Source organism: Heteronotia binoei, chromosome 5, assembly GCF_032191835.1.
Source record: "Heteronotia binoei isolate CCM8104 ecotype False Entrance Well chromosome 5, APGP_CSIRO_Hbin_v1, whole genome shotgun sequence".
In the NCBI taxonomy this organism is placed as follows: Eukaryota; Metazoa; Chordata; class Lepidosauria; order Squamata; family Gekkonidae; genus Heteronotia; species Heteronotia binoei.
The window spans coordinates 94,694,372-94,713,063 of NC_083227.1; positions in this window are offsets into that span (position 1 = coordinate 94,694,372).

The window sequence follows — 18,692 nt, forward strand, 5'->3', positions numbered from 1 at the left end:
GCTCACCAACACTGTATTCATCCCCCCTCCCCCAAATAAAAAAAAATTCTGACTACAGGCCTGAATTTATGTGACTTATTGTGTAACTTGAAAATGATAACAGTGAATCTCAATGAAATTAAAATACCTGTTCTCTCCAAAATCATCCTACTGGGAAAGAGTTACCATACTTGAGAGGTATACATCCACTGTATTTTAATGTACTTTTGTTTTAGTATTTGAACAGAGTAGACTCCAGCTTCATTCTACAGGAAAATGTTATTTTAATCCATCTTTAGAGGGGACCAATGAAACATTACAACAGATTCTAATTATTACTTTATTTATTACTAATTTATTCAGAAGTAAGAGACCTAAGGACATTGAGATCAATCTCCAGTTCTGACATTTATTGCCTTTGCTATTTTTTCCACCCAGTCAACCCAAACAAATGATTTCCAGACCCCAATTTGTCATTCTTTTAATCCGCTAAAATCATTTTCACTATTTTATATGCTAATTCACTGCCCACTCTATATGTAGGACTGCTAATTCCATCCCATACTCTGATGAAGTGTGCTTTTAGCACACAAAAGCTTGTATTCTCAATAAAATTTTGTTGGTCTTAAAGGTGCTAGTGGACTCCTACTTTGTCCCAACTTGTCATTACCATTGACCAATGTAGCTATGACTAAGTTCCCAGTTATTTTATTTCAAGTTTCAAGTTATTTTATTAGTATTGTGCAAATTGCAGAAAAGAAAAAACCAATTAGTATATCAATTGTCAATAAGCTGTTCTTTATGTTAAAAGATGTAAAATATGTGGGTTTTTTCTCTCTATGAAGTAAAGTTTCCCACTTACATTCCAGTATCTTTCATTGGCAAGACTATAGAGGAATCACTTCAAAGTTAGACTTCTGAGTAGGAGAAAAAGACTTTTCAATCATCTGATGTACATAGGTATTGTAACAATATCCTGTAGAGAACAATTCATAATTAGCTTTTAAGCAATTCTTCTATACTATATTGCATACAAAGTACTTGTGTGCTGAATTTTCAAGGACAAACTGTCAAGTTGAACTAGCTTTAAAGAATCTGAAGTAGTATCTATTAGTGCTAGCATGGATTAAAACGAATAACAAAATCATCAAATTGAGTGGATCAAAGATGGTACATAGTGGGAGGATTATGTAATAAAATAGTTCCAGAGGGCAGGAGATTTACGTTTATGGTGTCAAAGGATGTTATGTTTTGAACCTGAGTCATGGATGCTAAATAAATAAAATGGATTCTAAACACTAGAGTTTTTAAAATATTTGAGATGAAGGCTTTTTAGGTAGCAGTACAGAACTTCAATAATACTTATGGAATGATTATGTATAATGATCATCATTTCTGATAAGATTATCTTGTAACATTCTCTTGTGCTTCCAATACTTTGCTTGATAACTGAAAAAGTGCTATTTCCCCCTCACAGCTTTGATTATGATTGCAAAGGAAAATATTACCTCAAACCAAATTATCTTTGGACCTATCTTACAAGTCAGCTTTTGCATTCCGGACAGGAATTCATGTAGTGCCATGCAGGGATTTGCAAAACAGAAAATATCCAGCCTCAGTGGTCTTTTATACTGGAGAATGTACTTGGTGCATACTTTGCCTACTGTCTAAAGGGTGACTTTGTTTATATAGATCAGCTTAACTTTGTGAAAATTGGGGGCACCTGCATCAAGAGCTCCCTGGACAAAGAATTTATTAAAACGTTGCCTTTTCTCTTGGTTCGAGTTGGCATACAATAATAATTAAAATTATCCCCAGCTAAAACCAAAGATAAAATAACAAGCCGTAAATCCCTCCCCCCTTAATTGAATTGACATCAGTGTTCATGCAATATATATTTACAGTTATTATATTCTTTAGGGGCAGCTATGTTCATCTACTCTTCCTATTCAACCGCCCATGTCTGCAAGGCATACCAGGTTAGCCTCCTCATCCAGTATTAAATCTGAGATGAGATGAGAGGAGCTTTGTTTTTTAACCAACTTGGCATTCAGTAAGTAAGCTTTCAGGCCTGATGGGTGATCAGCAAAAATATCAGGGTCTCCTGGGTTGGGAGAAGGATGAGAAAGACAAAAACTTGTAACTTGACAATCCCTCCTTCTCCTTCTCACCTGGCCCATCCTCCATCCATCTGCATGCTTCCCTCTGCCTCAGTTGTGGCACCACTTCCCCTGAGGCATACATACATAATACAAAATCACCCCCATACATAATACAAAATCCCACCACCAGCAGCCAGCTGCCATTGGTATTTCGGGGGCAGATATAGTCATCTGTCTGTCGCCAGCCTTTCTCCAGCTCCTGTTGTACTGTGATGTAATCTGGAGTCCTCGAGGAACACAGGATAACAACCAAGGTGAAGAGCCCTTTGGCTCTTGCCCTCTGTCTCATGCTTTCGGCAAGAGCTGGATTTTAAACTGGTCTTCTGCTGGTAATTACATATCTCTTACAGGACACCAAATTGCCTTACCCAGGGATGCCATTTTGCCATCTTCTGGGTATGCAGCAGACATAATTGAGGATGTGGGGGGAGGTATTTGTGAATTTCCTGCATTATGCTGGGGGTTGGGCTAATTGACCATGGGGATCCCTTCCAACTCTATGATTCTATGACCTGAACTAAGACTGGATTTTGATATTTTACTAACTGCAAAGAAACTATAAAGTAGTGCAAGTTTCCAGGACTTGTATATCAACTGGACAGGGAATTCTTCATATGATATAGCAGAAGAGCAACTTGAGCAACTGCTAGTTTGGTGATTTTCTTAGCTAAGACAGAGGTTTTTATTTGTTTGTTTGTTTTAATATTCATGTATTTTCTATGTAAGTTGAACGCTTGCGACATTAAAGTACACAGTGTAGATACAGCTTCTATAATGAAAGAATACAGATCCTTTCTTCTGTTTAGGTTTTTTTTTAAGACTTCTGTCTATCACTGTTGTTCAGTAAAGTCCATAAAGAATGTGTCCAATGAATTATACATTAAAATGAATGCTGCAGTGCTGCAAGTTGAAATATTCTGAAGTGAGATAACATACTACTTAATTAAAGCTTGCATTACCATACAGATGTTTTGGTTTAGATTATACTTTTTGCTGCTGAACAAATATTCCCTGAATTTAGTATTTTGGAACTGTTCCTTAATGACTAAATATTTATTGTTTCCCTTGTGCTGAAACTGCATACTGTAGGTCAAAATCATATATTCTGTATCTTGAATTTTATTTTATCCATGAGATTTAAGTTCATGTAAGCTTATAGGGGCATTTCAGATTCACCAATCATATATTATAAAGCAGAAAGCAGGAAGATTGAATAGGCTTGTACGTACATGTATATCTATGGAAGGCACTGTAAGCATTGCTGATTGATCTAAGAGTAGGATATCTAAAATACACAATATTTTACACCAGAGAGGGGGAAATAGACATATTATTATTAACAGCCCAAATCCTAGGGATGTGCACTATCATCAAAATTCAGTTTAGAAGAGGGGTGTCAAACATGCAATTTGAGGGCTGAATCAGGTCCCTGGAGGTCTCCTATCATGCCGCTGAGCAACTGGCTGTCATCTGTTTCCTTCTCCCTGTATCTTGCTTTCTTCTGCATAATAGCTTGCTTTGCAAGGCTTGCTCAATTGCACAGGAGCTACAGAGCAAAACCTCTGTTTTCTCCATTGGCTGAGGCTCCTCCCTTGAGGAATAGCCTGCTTTGCCAGGATCTCTCAATTGTACAGCAGAGCTCCTGAGCCAAGCCTCTCTTCCTTCTATTGGCTGAGGCTCCACCCCCCACAGTCCCCTGGGGAAGGAAGGAAAGAGCCAGAGCTTCCTTTGCACAGTTCCCTGGATCCAATGGGAGAAATACAAAGAAAGCATCTTTTAAGACCAATGAGTGCTAATGTTTTAAGCATGTTTTAAGTTTTAAAAAAAATATTTGTGTTTGTCTGTGTTCTGTATAAAATGTATATCTCTGCTACCTAATCTTAAATAGGTACACATATTGCCCAGCCCGCCTTGGCTCGGCCTGGCCCAACAAGACCTCATTTATGTCAGATCCGGCCCTCATAAAATATGAGTTCAACACCCCTGATTTAGAATATAAAAATTCCAAGATTTCTTAATTTCTTGAAGCCTATAAAGTCTGTTATTCTGCTGGGCAGTCTTGTTTGGTGTAGTGCAGGGGTGGCCAACGGTAGCTCTCCAGATGTTTTTTTTTGCCTACAACTCCCATCAGCCCCAGCCATTGGCCATGCTGGCTGGCGCTGATGGGAGTTGTAGGCAAAAAATATCTGGAGAGCTACTGTTGGCCACCCCTGGTATAGTGGTTAAGGGTGGCGGACTCCAGTCTGGAGGACCAGGTTTAGTTCCCCACTTGTCCTCATGCAGCCAGCTGACCTTGGGTTAGTCACAGTTCTCGCAGAGCTGTTCTCTCAGAGCTCTCTGAGAATGGAGCCATGTTTATGCCACTGTTTTGCAAGGAAGGAGTACAAGTGGGGCTCAGCTTTGATCTTTCACTGACTGTTTTCCTTCAGTGCAGTCTGAACCATTTTAAAGAACAAAAGAAACCCTTTAAATCCTGACCCTGGTTTTATATTCTGAAATGATTTCCCCTTCGTTGCTCACATGGCATTAGCATTCAGAGGCAATGGATGGATACCCACTGAGGCTTGAATTTATGGCCCAGGAGCCTGAGATTAAAGTACTTAGTCTGAGTGTTTTATAATTCACATTAAGAGCATGCACAGTTTCGGAGATAACATGTTGTGAAGCACTTTGAGCACTTGCAGTGTGCCATATAAATGCTAAGATTTTGCCTCTTGTACTGTTGGTCTTGGAGTCAGTTAAGGCCAAACAAAGGTTGTTTGTTCTAGTACCATAGTGTTAAACAGAGCTAACTGAATGAACCAATCCTGCTGTCTCACAAATGACTCCTGTTGCTGCTCTCCTAGAAACATGCTTGCCCTGTTGGCATATTCGCTGGTATGCTCTGGGTTCATGAGGCTTGAGAATATACAGCACACTGACTTGTGTTAACTATATACATTTATTTACAGATTTACAAGTTATAGTTGTCCTGGTATACACTGGCCAAAGTGCTTCGCCAGACAATACATTCGTTAGCAGAGGATACACTGTACAAGCTCTTCGTAGTTATATACACATAGCTATATACAAACACCAATCAGCACACAGTGCTGAGTCATTCTGCATAAGCACAAGTCCTCTGGGCAGAACCGGTCTGCACCTGCTAAGTGAAACTGTCAGGAACTGTCACAGATCATGAACTGTCAGTTGCATTAGACTCCAGCCTGAAGTCTTACTAGCAAGCATATGCTGACATGCCTGCCAAATGTCAACCAGGATCACTTCATCTACTGCAGCCAGATTGCAAAGCATGTGGACAAAAGGTGTATGAGGGATGTTTGTACACTGACAACCACAAAACTGTTACCGTACTTAACAGATGTGTAGTTTTAAAAAAAAGTGAGATGTTCTTTAGATACCAGCAGTCATGTCTTTCTCTATTTTGTCATGTTATTGACTGCTTTGAAATTGTATTTATCCCATTTATCTGATCATAAAAGATAATTATTGCCCTGTATGATAAAAGGGGCTGGTTATGTTTTTTAAAATATTAGAGTTAGTGTAAAATAATTCTTCTGCATGTTTCTAAAGTAGGAGGGAGGCCAATATCAACCTCCACTCCTATTTAGACTGTGTAATGTACACGGGATGTTTTAAAAGCAACAAATATGGTAAATCTTCCTTTCCACCTTTAAAACTGTAGAATCCTAAATTCATTGGTAAATTCCCATAGTTTAAATAGTCTCTTACTGGTTTATGATGGTTTGTCTAAGGCAGAAAGTGGTAACAGGGATACTTTAATTGACTGCTGTTTTATCACTTTACAGTAGAAAGTGATGTTGTTCTGCTCCTCCCTGCTCAGAATTAAAATGTTGTGTGAGACTCTAGCAGCAATTGAACTAGGGATGATTAGCAAGTAGGCATTGTCTCTGACAAAGGGGAAGAAAAATCAGCAGGAATAGCAATTGAGGACCCCTAAACAAAGACAGTTTTCCATTTTGTAATTCATGTTTCCTGAACAAGAATTCATTCTCCTTAGTTGTTATAACAATGTAAAGCTATTAATTTGCATTTATACTAGGGATATAATCCAGTACTACATGCAAGCTACATATCTATGCACTAATGGCTGCTTACACACAAGAGTACCACTGTGAAATTGATTGGTTTCTGTTTAGGGTCCCCAAGGACTTACTTGAATACTAGTATCTTGGTTCATATTGGCTAGCAGTACAATTCAGAGGGGAGGGGGGTGGAAAGTCTTTTGGGAGCAGAGGAGTCTCTACGTGAGCACAGGAAGGGTTTGCACCGACGTACGACCAGCGCCACCACAGTGGAGGGGAGTTACGTGGGCAGCGGGCCGCCCGAGCGCCACTCCACCCGAGGGCTGCGCCTGAGTGTGGGCAGAAGTGAGGTGGAGTGCAGCGTTCAGGAGGAGGAGGGGGTGGAGTTGGGGGCGCAGTCAGACTTAGGTGGCTTCCTGAGCAGTTAGGCCCATGACACGCCCCCCCAAGAGGCGCAATGTTACGCCTGCAAAAATAGTGGCATGTCCCTTAGGCACTCGCTGAAACCAAAAACAAAGGTCACCTCTGCCGCTGCGGAAGCTTGCAAACCCCTTAGCGAGCGCCGTGATTGCCTCACCAATCCCCTTGCACCTCAGCCTGGCGAGCCCCCTCCCTGGTGCCCAATCGCACCCCCCCCTAGAAATACTTCCACTCTGCCTCACACAACTCAGGGACAGGTTCATGTGGCAGGAAGTTCTGCCGGCGAGCTCCCGGCCATACAGACTTAGAGTCATGGACAGGCAGGCACGTTGTTGATGGGTTTTATGTCAGCATATGCTTGCTAGTAAGACTTCAGGCTGGAGTCTAATGCACATGATCTATGACAGTTCCTGATCTATGACAGTTCTTGACAGCTTCCCTTAGCAGGTGCAAACAGGTTCTGTCCAGAGGATTTGTGCTTATGCAGAATGACTCAGCACTGTGTGCTGATTGGTGTTTGTATATAGCTATGTGTATATAACTGAGGAGAGCTTGTGCAGTGTATCCTCTGCTATCATATGTGTTGTCTGGCGAAGCACTTTGACCAGTGTATACCAGGACAACTATAACTTGTAAATCTGTAAATAAATGTATATAGTTAGCACAAGTCAGTGTGCTGTATATTCTTAAGCCTCTCAAACCCAAAGCATACCAGTGAATACGCCAACATTTTGCACCGCACGGTTGCTTTGATAGTATCTTTGACTTGCGAGGGGCTAACTGCTCTTGTTTCCAGGTCTCCATAGGTTCTGGGCTCCCGGAGGCTCTGCATGCAAGGACTGTCACCCATGGCTGGGGAAGTTCCACTGTCCCCCCTCCCCTCGCTCTCGACCGCTTGGTGTGCAAGCGTCTCTGGCACTTGAACCCGGCAGTGGGCTCCAGCAGGGGGCATTTGCTGAGCCCACTCCCCTATGCTGCTGCCTGCTCCCATCCCTTGGCCCTCTGCCACATTCCCAACCCCTGGAAGGGCACAGGTGTGTGTGGCAGCTGCCCCGATGCGGGGAGGTGGGTCAGAGACTGTCCCTTTAAGAGAGCACCTGGCTGAAATGCAGCCTGCTCTTCCAGCTGCTGCCCCTGCAGGTGCTCTTGATCTCTGTCTTCATTTTGCAGGTGGGACTCCAACACAGAGGCTTCCTCGTGTGTTGCTCCACTGCCCCCTCCCACTCCCTCAGCTGCTTCTGCCTGCCACTTGGAATGGAGCCCCACCCACGGAGAGACTGCCCAGCATGCTCCAGGGAGACTGTTGCACTGTTCTGGAAAAATAAAGTCTGAGCTGTGCCCTCTGTTGTCTCTCCTGCTTGGCATCTGCTGCACGTTCCCGGGGCAACCCCCCCCCCCCCCGTCAGTGGCCTCTGTGAGGGAGTGCCTGGGAGGGTGGGCAGACTTGGTTCTTTGGGGGGGCAATGGGCTATGAGCTGCCACACTGCCCCCCGTGTGGCTGGACATGGGAGCGGGGGTGCTGCCCCTCAGCCTGCCCGTGCTGATGGCCTACCTGACCGCACAGTACTGTTGTGCGCTGGGCACTTGGGGGGGGGGGTGCTGAAGTGGATGCATGCCCAGTGGCTTGGACTCTGAGTTCTGCAGTCCCCAGGGGAGGTGTTCCTTTCACATAGCAGGGGGCAGCAGCAGGGCAACACCAGTGGGGAGGCTCCAGAGGGGGTCGTTTGGACTTGGTCTGGCTGCTCCCAGACACACATTCCAGTCACTGTCTAGGACAGCGAACCCCTGCACTTGGCACTTCCTGCTTGTCCGTGCATGCCTCTGCCCGCCTGCCTGCCATTGGCAGAGTCTCTGACAGTGGGAGGGAGTGGGGGGATTGACGGCCTCTCAGGTGCAGGCTTTCCACCCCTTGCCTGGTAACGTGCAATGGGCTGGCCAATCCCGTGGTCCCACACGAGCCTGCACCTCCCCCACCCCTGCCTCGATAGCGGGCCAATGGTGTGAGCATGGGCAGAATCACCATGGCAGTGGGTTCTCTCTCGCTCGTCGGTCCACTCTTCCCCTCCAAGCAATGTCTCCCCTTTGGAAGCCAATGAGTGGTGCCGTAGATCTGCCCAAGCCCGAGCGGCTGCCCGCCACGTTTCTCTAGATTGGACTTCCCGTTCATACTGCTAGTGGGTAGTTCAAACAACATATCACATGAGGCCTTTGTTCTCATATTTTCTCCCCCCTCCACATAAACACATAAAGCTGCCTTATACTGAATCAGACCCTTGGTCCATCAAAGTCAGTATCATCTACTCAGACTGGCAGCAGCTCTCCAGGATTGGAGGTCTTTCCCATCACCTACTGCCTTTACCTGGCATTGATGGAGATTGAACCTGCAACCTTTAATAATCATAGTTTATTTATATCCCGCCCTCCCCACCGTAGCAGGCTCAGGGCAGCTGCATGCCAAGCAGATGCTCTGCCAATGACCCTCTAAAACAGGGGTGTCGAACACATATATTATGAGGGCTAGATCTGACATAAAAGAGACCTTGTTGGGCCAGGCCATGTCTGGTTGGGCTGAGCCATGTCTGGCTGGGCCATTTATGTACCTATTTAAGATTAGGTAGCAGAGATATACATTTTATACAGAACACAAACAGAAATATATTTTTTAAAAAATTTAAAACATGCTTAAAACGTTAACATTCATTGGTTTTAAGGGTGCTTTCTTTGTATTTCTCCCATGGGATCTAGGGAACTGAGCAAAGGAAGCTTTGGCTCTTTCCTTCCTTCCCCAGGGACTGGGGATGGGGGGGTGGAGGGAGCCTCAGCCAATAGAAGGAAGAGAGGCTTGACTCAGGAGCTCTGCTGTGCAATTGAGACATCCTGGCAAAGCAGGCTATTCCTCCCCAAGGGAGGAGCCTCAGCCAATGGAGAAAATAGAGGTTTTATTCTGTAGCTCTTGTGCAATTGAGCAAGCCTTTCAAAGTAAGCTGTTATGCAGAAGGAAGCAAGATATAGGGAGAAGGAAATAGATGACAGCCAGTTGCTTGGGGGCCTTATTGGAGCCCTCCGGGGGCCTGATTCGGCCCCCAAACTACATATTTGACACCCCTGCTCTAAAAAGTCTTCCTCTACACATTGGAATACATATGGCTACCTTATACTGAATCAGACTCTTGGTCCATGAGAGTCAGTATTGCCTACTTGCACCGGCAGCAGCTGTCCAGGCCCTCAGGCAGAAGTCTTTCTCATCACCTACTGCAAGATCGTTTAACTAGAGATGCAAAGTATAGAACCCAGAACCTTCTGCATGTCAGTTTTGCTGCATGCTAAGCATCTGCTCTACCACTGAGCCACAATTCCTCCATGAGAGGGACTGGATGAAGGTGTTTGGTAAGACCTTCATCCAGTCTTAGCTATATTTACTGCTCAGTCTTTTGTTTCAACCATAAGCAAGGAGGCACACCATCCACCAGGCTGTCACTTCCTTTGAGAACGCACGCATAGCTGGTCTTGAGGACAAAAGGAGATTGAGGAAGAATCGCACTGCTACAGGACCAACCCTAAATCAGACTTTTCCCTGCAGCTGCTGTGGCCGGACCTGCCTGTCCCACATTGGTCTTGTCAGCCACCAGCGAGCCTGCAGCAAACGTGGACTATTGCACCCTTCTTAAATCTTCGTTCGCGAAGCCAAGCCGAGAGAGAGAGAGAGAAAGCAAGGTTTTTGTGTAACTGAAATTCAATATGTCATCTCTGGGTTGCATGTCCTCTTTAATTCATGGTGCAGGAGAAGGGTACCTATAATCTCTTCCTCCTCAATATGATGGCTGGTATTATCATCAATAATATGCAAATCAGGTCAGTGTGCTGAATTTTCCAATAGCAAATGCTGGTGGTTACTAGGAAGAAATGAGTTTCTATAAGGTGGAAAGTAAATAGATATGCTGTAGTACCATAAATATTCATAATTTCAGAACTGAACACATTGCAGGACATGGGTGGCTGGTGGAAATAAATCAGTAAAACAAGATTATGTGGAGAGTAGGGCTCAGTGGATGGTGGTTATGAAATACAGAATAGTACAAGGTACAAGACATGCTCTTGAGCAAAATGTGAGATGAAAAGGGGGCTGTTGGACACTTGAAAGTTTAGCAAAATGGGGTATATCTGGTTGCATTTATATGATTCATTGTAAGTGAAGTGTTCATCTGAAAAGGTAGGGAGCGAACGGAGTATCAAGTAGCAATTGATTTCTGTGTTGAGAGACTGGAGCTCCCCACCACCCTGCTACGGCAGGGAGGGTGGGATATAAATCTAATAAACTAAACTAAACTTCATAGTGTCACCAGTTAATAGGTTTGCCAATCCCCAGTAGAAAGGAATATAACGTTACTGAACTGTGCTTATTACTGTTGAATGAAATTGATATTTATGTGAATTCATAGACCTTTATTAAGATTTTTCAACCCTTGAAAAAATTGATTTTTTCATAAAATATCACAATTGTTATTGTTTATTTTTCAAATCTCCAGTTGGGGGCAGGGGATCCCCTGATTTGGAGCCCACCCCCCTTCAGGCTTATCAAAAAGGGGGGTAATTAGAATGTCCCCTGGGTACTCCATTGTACCTATGGAGACCAGTTCCCATAGGGTATAATGGAGAATTGATCTATAGGTATCTGAGACTCTGGAGGGGGTGTTTTGAGGAGAGGCACCAAATGCTGTGCTGAAAATTTGGTGCCTCTACCTCTTATGCCTGGTGTAGGGGAGAGGCAGAAAGGATGGATGTACAGCTGGGTGCTATATTTGTCACCTCTGGTTCCTTGCCTTTTGTTGTTGTTGTTCAGTCCCATAAAGTTTCAAAATGATTGGACCAGGGGGTCCAGTTCTATGAGCCCCAAAAGAAGGTGCCACCATCCTCCATTTTTCCACTAGAAATGAGGCATTTAAAAGGAGCACAGCCAGAACTCCCTTCAGAGTTCAGTTGTGCTTGTCACAACCTTGCTCCACAACAAAAGTCCCCAGATATTTCCTGAGTCAGACCCGGCAACCCTATAGTTAACGATAAATGACTTTGTGGTATGACAAAATGTAGCACTTTGGCTGGTGTTGCAGTGCAGGCTTGGATAACATTAGATGTCTGAAGAGAAGGATAGGAAGGGTTACAACCAGGATTTGTAAAAACAAGCCAGGATTGAGTTATCCTCTGGAACCAAATCCTGATAAATTACAATAATAATAAAACCATGGTTTTCATGTTGTCCAGCACCTGAATGAATCCAATGTCATCTTAATGACGTATGGAATGTTCCAAAACAGGTTCAGCTTAAGCATTAAAAGTCTTTTATATGATAGCTGCAGTTATTTTTGCCGGATTTTTTTTAAAAAAACTGCTTGGAAAAAAGGGACACCTGTCTCTTCTTGAACAATACAACTTCCCATATAAGAAGGGAGGTTTTGAAAAATTTTGGAAAGTCCCCTAGTTCTTGAATATCAAATAAGACTTTAAAAGGCAGGGGGCACCCTCTTATGCCTGGTGCAGGAGAGAGGCAGAAAGGATGGATGTACAGCTGGGTGCTATATTTGTCACCTCTGGATCCTTGCCTTTTGTTGTTGTTGTTCAGTCCCACAGTTGAGTCCGACTCTTTGCAACCCCATGGACAAAGTCACGCCAGGCCCTCCTGTCTTCCAACATCCTCCGAAGTCTGCTCAAATCCGTGTTTGTTACATCAGTAACACTGTCCGGCCATCTCATCTTTTGCCGTCTCCTCCTTCTTTTGCCTTCTGTCTTTCCTAGCATCAGGATCTTCTCCAGCGAGTGCTCGCTTCTCATCTGATGGCCAAAGTATTTTGTACTCATGTTGTAAAGTGAAACCTCATACCTCCATTTGTCAATCCATCTAGTGTCTGCTTCATTTGTGGACAAATTTGAGGGGAGTGACTCCCTTTTGGTCAGCCCTAGAATTATGTAAGGAGAGTTCTGAGTCAAGCCCAGGAATCTGTGTCCACCTGCCTGCCCAGTATTGAATCCTATTCATAAGCTCTTAATGACCATAGGTTAACAGGGTTAGGAAGAAACTATGTGGGAGCTGTATTAGCTGAGGGCCAGGAGAAGGTAGCAAAACAACCACTTTGTTGAATTATCTGTTTTCTTTGGCAACCTGGTGTGGGGCAGTTGCCAGTGGGCTGAGCCAAGAACATAGTGCAGGGTATGTAGGGATGGATTAGACTCACATCTCACAGATCGTTTCCTTAAAGGTGCAGGCAGACATCTCAAAGGCTAGGTGGCTAGAAGCAAGCACAAGCAGTGGTTCCTACCTTAACCCAGTTTTCTATCCTTCCCTACAGGCAGGTTTGATTATTAATTGTCCATCCTCATGCTGTCACATCTTAGCCATTCTCTCTATATGCTGCACCAAAACAGAAGGAATCAGATATTCATCAAAAAGTTGTGGCCTTTCTTTTCATTCGAGTGTCTGTGAATGTCATGCTTTCTGTTCCCTTTTTCCCAGGTTTGGTCCCTCTGAGGTCTGGCTAATTAAGATTATTTGTATTTTATCTTATTTACTTGTGTTATTAATTCTGTTTTTAAAATGTGTGGATGTATGAGTGGAAAGCATCACAACCAGGACTTTTTTTTGTAGCAGGAACTCCTTTGCATATTAGGCCACACATCCCTGATGTAACCAATCCCCTGAAACTTACAGTAGGCCCTGTACTAAGAGCCCTGCAAGCTTTTGGAGGATTGGCTACATCAGGGGTGTGTGGTCTAACAGGGGGGGAAAAAAAAAGTCCTGACCACAACATATGGCATATTCTATGCTATATTCCAGTAACATAACAATTTGGGAAAAGCAGGGTGCGAGGGATCACTGCCATTTATTCAACTAGAGAAAAAGCATACTAAGGGAAATAATTAAGCTTAATATATGCAGATTTTAACTATTCATATGCTTACTGTGCATTGGAATATGTGAGCTGTATAAATACCATATTTTTACCCATGTAGGTTAAGATTATAGGGTGATTTACATTTTTTCCCTAGGTTTGGATCTAGAGAACTGCTTCCTTTTCATTAAGCAGCCCTTAAAAAGCATGTTCTGGGATGTAGTGGAGGTACAGTGCAGTGGGAAGGGAAAAAACAGCAGGATTCATACATAGACACACTAGAAGTGTCTTTCCACTCAGAGCTCAACTACATACTTCTTCCATTTATAGGAGGAAAATGATGAGAGAAGGAGGCAGCTAACTGACTGGGGAAGGCAATGGCAAACCACCCTGTAAAAAGTCTGCTGTGAAAACATCATGGTGTGACGTCACCCCAGAGTCAGAAATGACCGGTGCTTGCACAGGGAACTACCTTTACCTTTTTTTATCCTCACTAGATAAAACTATCCCAAGCATTTAAAGTAACTCTGAGTTCCTTCTTTGCATGCAGAATATCCCATGTTCAGTAATTACCCAGGATCTCTAGTTTAAAGGATTAAATAATACATGATGCAAAAGGCTTCTGCCTGAGGACCCCAGTGAGCTACTGCAAGGCATAGAAGGCAATACTGATCTTGACAGGCCATTCTGACTCTGTATAAGCAGATTCAACTGTGTTCAGGCTTGTTTGTTGCATGCTAGGAAAACTTATGAAAGTGCTACATGATAGTTTTACAGATTCCCAAGCAAGGGGGTGAGATAAAACCAATGGGGAGGGGCCCCCCCAGGAAATATCACATATCTATTTAATATTATCTCAATGTATCTATGTCTATTTTTGTGCCCCATTTACTTCAGATTTTACTTAGACTGCAGTGCAAATATTTGTAGATTTTCTGATGCAGAAATCTTTTATAGAATCTAGGAATATCATCAGCCAAAAAATCTGTTTTACATTGACAGGTCAGATTAGGTCAGGTGACATTCTCTACAAAAAGCTTCTGAATTGGGTCTGCTCATGTAGCAGGAAAATAATGGAGCCGCACACATTACTGGTATGAAGCGAGGTTTTTTTTACTTCTGGTACCAAAAGCAGGGTCCAGTGAGCATCATAGCTCCAAAATACTGAACCTTCCCCCCTGATCCTCAGACTGTCTTTTTAAGCACAAAGCAAGCTTAACAGGCAGGCTCACAAGTTTATCTGATTCAACATTCCCCACCCCCTTGCAACTCCTTTTAGTATTTTTCCATACCTCTTGTCTCCTTCCTTTATCAGCTCCAGCAAGAAGCTTCTCAACGAGGCCCTTTTGTCTTATCCTAATACACATCTGTGAACCCACACCCACTGAAGGCTATCTGTACTTCTAATGAACATTGCATCAGAAACCCTCTTTTTGAAGGCATAAGCATGCTTTCATTCATTATTATAGGGATTCATTAATTATTCAGGGGTCCCCCTTCACTCGCCTGTTTGAGGCGACCTGCTGCTATTACCTGTAGGCTTTCTTTCATCTTTCTTCTGACTCCCTATATCTCACCCCTTCAATTGGTTGCATAAAAGGATAGCAGTAATATACAGTTTTGGACTACTTGGTATATGTTTTAATAATGTCTTTGCTTCTTTTCAATTGCTTCTGTATAGACTTCAATGAAAAGAGTAATTTCACAAAATTACCCAAATGCTATTCCAAGAGGATAAGATTGTAGAATTTATCAAATTTGAATTTAATGATAAGGATACTTTATTTTGACCTCAGTTACTTTGCCCTCTTTGATATCTCAATTTGTAGAGCTTTTCTCACATTGGTCCATTATATAAACAGGTATTACAAATCAGTGCTTTCATCAACAGCTTCTTAGACTTCTATGTTAGTTTGCTAGTTAGTGTGATGTTGTATATGAAGAAAGCCTAAAAGGAGAAACCCCTATTTTGATGTTTGCTATTTCACCAACTCACCCACCAACCCTTCCCACCATTCCTTGTCATACTGTTTAACTACATGTTGTATTATTATGGTTAATACAGAAATATGGACAGCATCTGTAATGGGAATGAGCATTCTGACCAATGTTCTTTCATACTTTGAACAATCTCATGCAAAAAAAGTTTGTATGCAGTAATTTCCTCAGTACATATGTATGTATGAAATATGTGCTGAATAGAGAATTTCTGCTGATGTAGGAATTTGTGTTTCTCATGCTACTATTCAAGATCCCAGTCCATTTATTTTCCTTTTAAAGGAAGTAAAATGGAGACCAGTTTAAGCCTTTGAAACTGCAGATACCTAAGTGCAACTGACTTAAATATATGGCAAGCCCACTGAAATGTCAACTATCAAGCATTTCTCCCTTTTCTTTTCTGTGTTGTTGCCTGTTCATTCCACAAGGAGGATCAATAAGATACTGTGGAGCAGTAGAAAATTGTTAAGTAGTTCAACAAATGTGTGACTTATTTTATGTGGCCTAAAGTGTTTGATCTGAGAGGTAATAAATAGGTTTTATTTATAAACTGCAGATTCCTTTGGCCAGTTAGGAGATCTGTAGAAATGTTTCTGCTTGGCCTATCCCAGGCCACTTAGCACACTTCAGAGAGGTAGGAAGGGGTTGATACTCTTGTTTCTATTGTGGAATAAGTCACATCCTTTACCAATATGTAGAGATAAGCAAGGTCAGGGGGAATGTAATGGTACAAAATCCCAGTGTCTTGAGTAACCGGGTAAGTTGATACTGGGGGATAGTAGCAGAACATAATGTATCTTCTGAATGTTCTTCTGAATTTGAGGTGGGCACAAATTCATGCATGAGAAGCAGGGAGAATCTTGGCCCAGAGACCCTCGGGGGCCCTTAGCAGCTGAGGAGATAGGCATAGCCCAACACTCATTCTCTGCCCATTTGCCTCCCCTTTCCAATTGGGAGTAAATTAGAAGGCCGTTTCCTAGCAATCTAAGATTAGACCTAGAGTTGCCAAGTCCAATTCAAGAAATATCTGGGGACTTTGGGGTTGGAGCCAGGAGACTTTGGGGGTGGAGCCTGGAGACATTGGGGGTGGATCCAGGAGCAGGGGTGTGACAAGCATAATTGAACTCCAAGAGAGTTCTGACCATCAATTTTAAAAGGACCGCACAACTTTTAAAATGCCTTCCTTCCATAGGAAATAATGAAGGATGGGGCACCTTCTTTTGAGGCTCATAGAATTGGGCCCCCTGATCCAATTTTTTCAAAACTTGGGGGGTATTTTGGGGAGGGGCACTGGATGCTATACTAAAAATCTGGTGCCTATACCTCCCAAAATAGCCCCCCAGAACTCCAGATACCCATGGATCAATTCTCCATTATTTCCTATGGGAATAAGTCTCCATAGGGAATAATGAAGTGCCGAGGAGACATTTCCCTCCCCCCCTTGCTTTCTGATGACCATGAAGTGGGGGGAGGGCATCCAAACCGGGGATCCCCTCCCCACACCTGGGGATTGGCAACCCTAACACACACTTACTTGCTCTGTGATAAAAGCAAAACAAACGGAGGGACTCTGCTTTGACAAAGCGAACTCCTTCTGACCCTTCCCAATAGAGAACTTCCTGCTTCCTGCTCTTATTTAAAGGCACACACAGACATTTTAAACAGAATCTATTTGTAGGTTTCTAAAGCTGCCAGAGATCTACAGGTAGGTGGTGGCTGTGGGGGGCGAGGCATCCCCCCACTGACCAGCTGGCTGGTGGTGGGGGGAAGCCTGTAAATCCAGGGGATCCCCCGCTGGGACCTGGGGATTGGGAAGCCTAATTAGACCAACTGTTCTTAAAGAAGGTGCCCTCTTTTTGTTAGATGCATTTGATTTATGCAGGTTAGTGGTCTTTTCTGTGGTTCCTCCTTCCCTGTAGAATAATTATTAAAGGACTAGGATCAGAATCTAGGGTCAGTCCAAGCCAAATTCCAAAAGAATCAAAGTTCAGTCCAAAGGTCAGTTACAGAGCAAGCAAAGTCCAGTTCAAAGCATTATGCAGGAAGCAAGGTCCAGCAGTCTGAGGTCATTCACAAGTGCAGGGAGGAAGATTCCAGAGTCAGTGTCAAGAGCCAGTCACAGGAGCAGAGTTCAGAGCAGTAGTCAAGAGGTTGGTGATTTGTTGCTTCCACAACATGCAGGCTCCCAGCACTGGGTTTTATAGTAACTTCCTAAGAAACCCTTGTTAGAAGCCAGCTGCTTGGAAGTACTGCTGCAACTACTGCAGCTGTCATCAGCAAGCAGCTGGCGATGAGCCAGAAGACATGCACTCTTCCTTTTTGCTTGCAGCTCCCTTCTATACTTCTTTCTCTATCACTCTGAGGCTGGAGGTGAGCCTGGTGATCTGGTCTTAATCAACTGAGTCTCATCTGCTGCATCAGGGCTGGGCAGTGGCTCTGGATCAGCTGTTGGTTGTGAGCCTTGAGTAGTCTATAGCTCTCTGATTCTACTAGGTTCAGAACTGGCTACATGAGGCTCCTCTCTGCCAGAGGAAGGAATTATTTTCTTCTAAGTAATTTTCAGTAATGCTTGTCTCAAGCTGAGGCTGATCCATGACAATGAGCTATAAAATGCCCTATCCAGTTAGGTTTCACAAATTAGGTAATGTAACTGTATCAGGCCTTTCGTTGTTTCTGTACCCTGATTTGTTGTATTTGGCCTATTTATTTAAAGCATTTATTAGGCACCTTTCTTGTATATAGGGTTGCCAGTCCAATTTAAGAAATATCTGGGGACTTTGGGGGTGGGGCCAGGAGACTTCAGAGGTGGAGCCAGGAGCAAGGGTGTGACAAGCATAATGGAACTCCAAGGGAGTTCTGGCCATCACATTTAAAGGGACAGCACACCTTTTTAAATGCCTTCCTTCCACAAAAAATAATGAAGGATAGGGGCACCTTCTCTTGGGGCTCATAGAATTGGACCCCCTAGTCCAGTCGTTTTGAAACTTGGGGGTATTTTGGGGGGAGGCACTAGATGCTATACTGAAAATTTGGTGCCTCTACCTCAAAAAACAGCCCCCCAAAGCCTTCAATACTCATGGATTAATTCCCCATTATTTCCTATTTATTTATAATAAATTTATTTCTATCTGGCCCCTGTATTAAATTTCATCTCCGAAAAAAAAATGTTTCCTTCCAATCGCTCCCATCACTGTTGGTTATTTTTT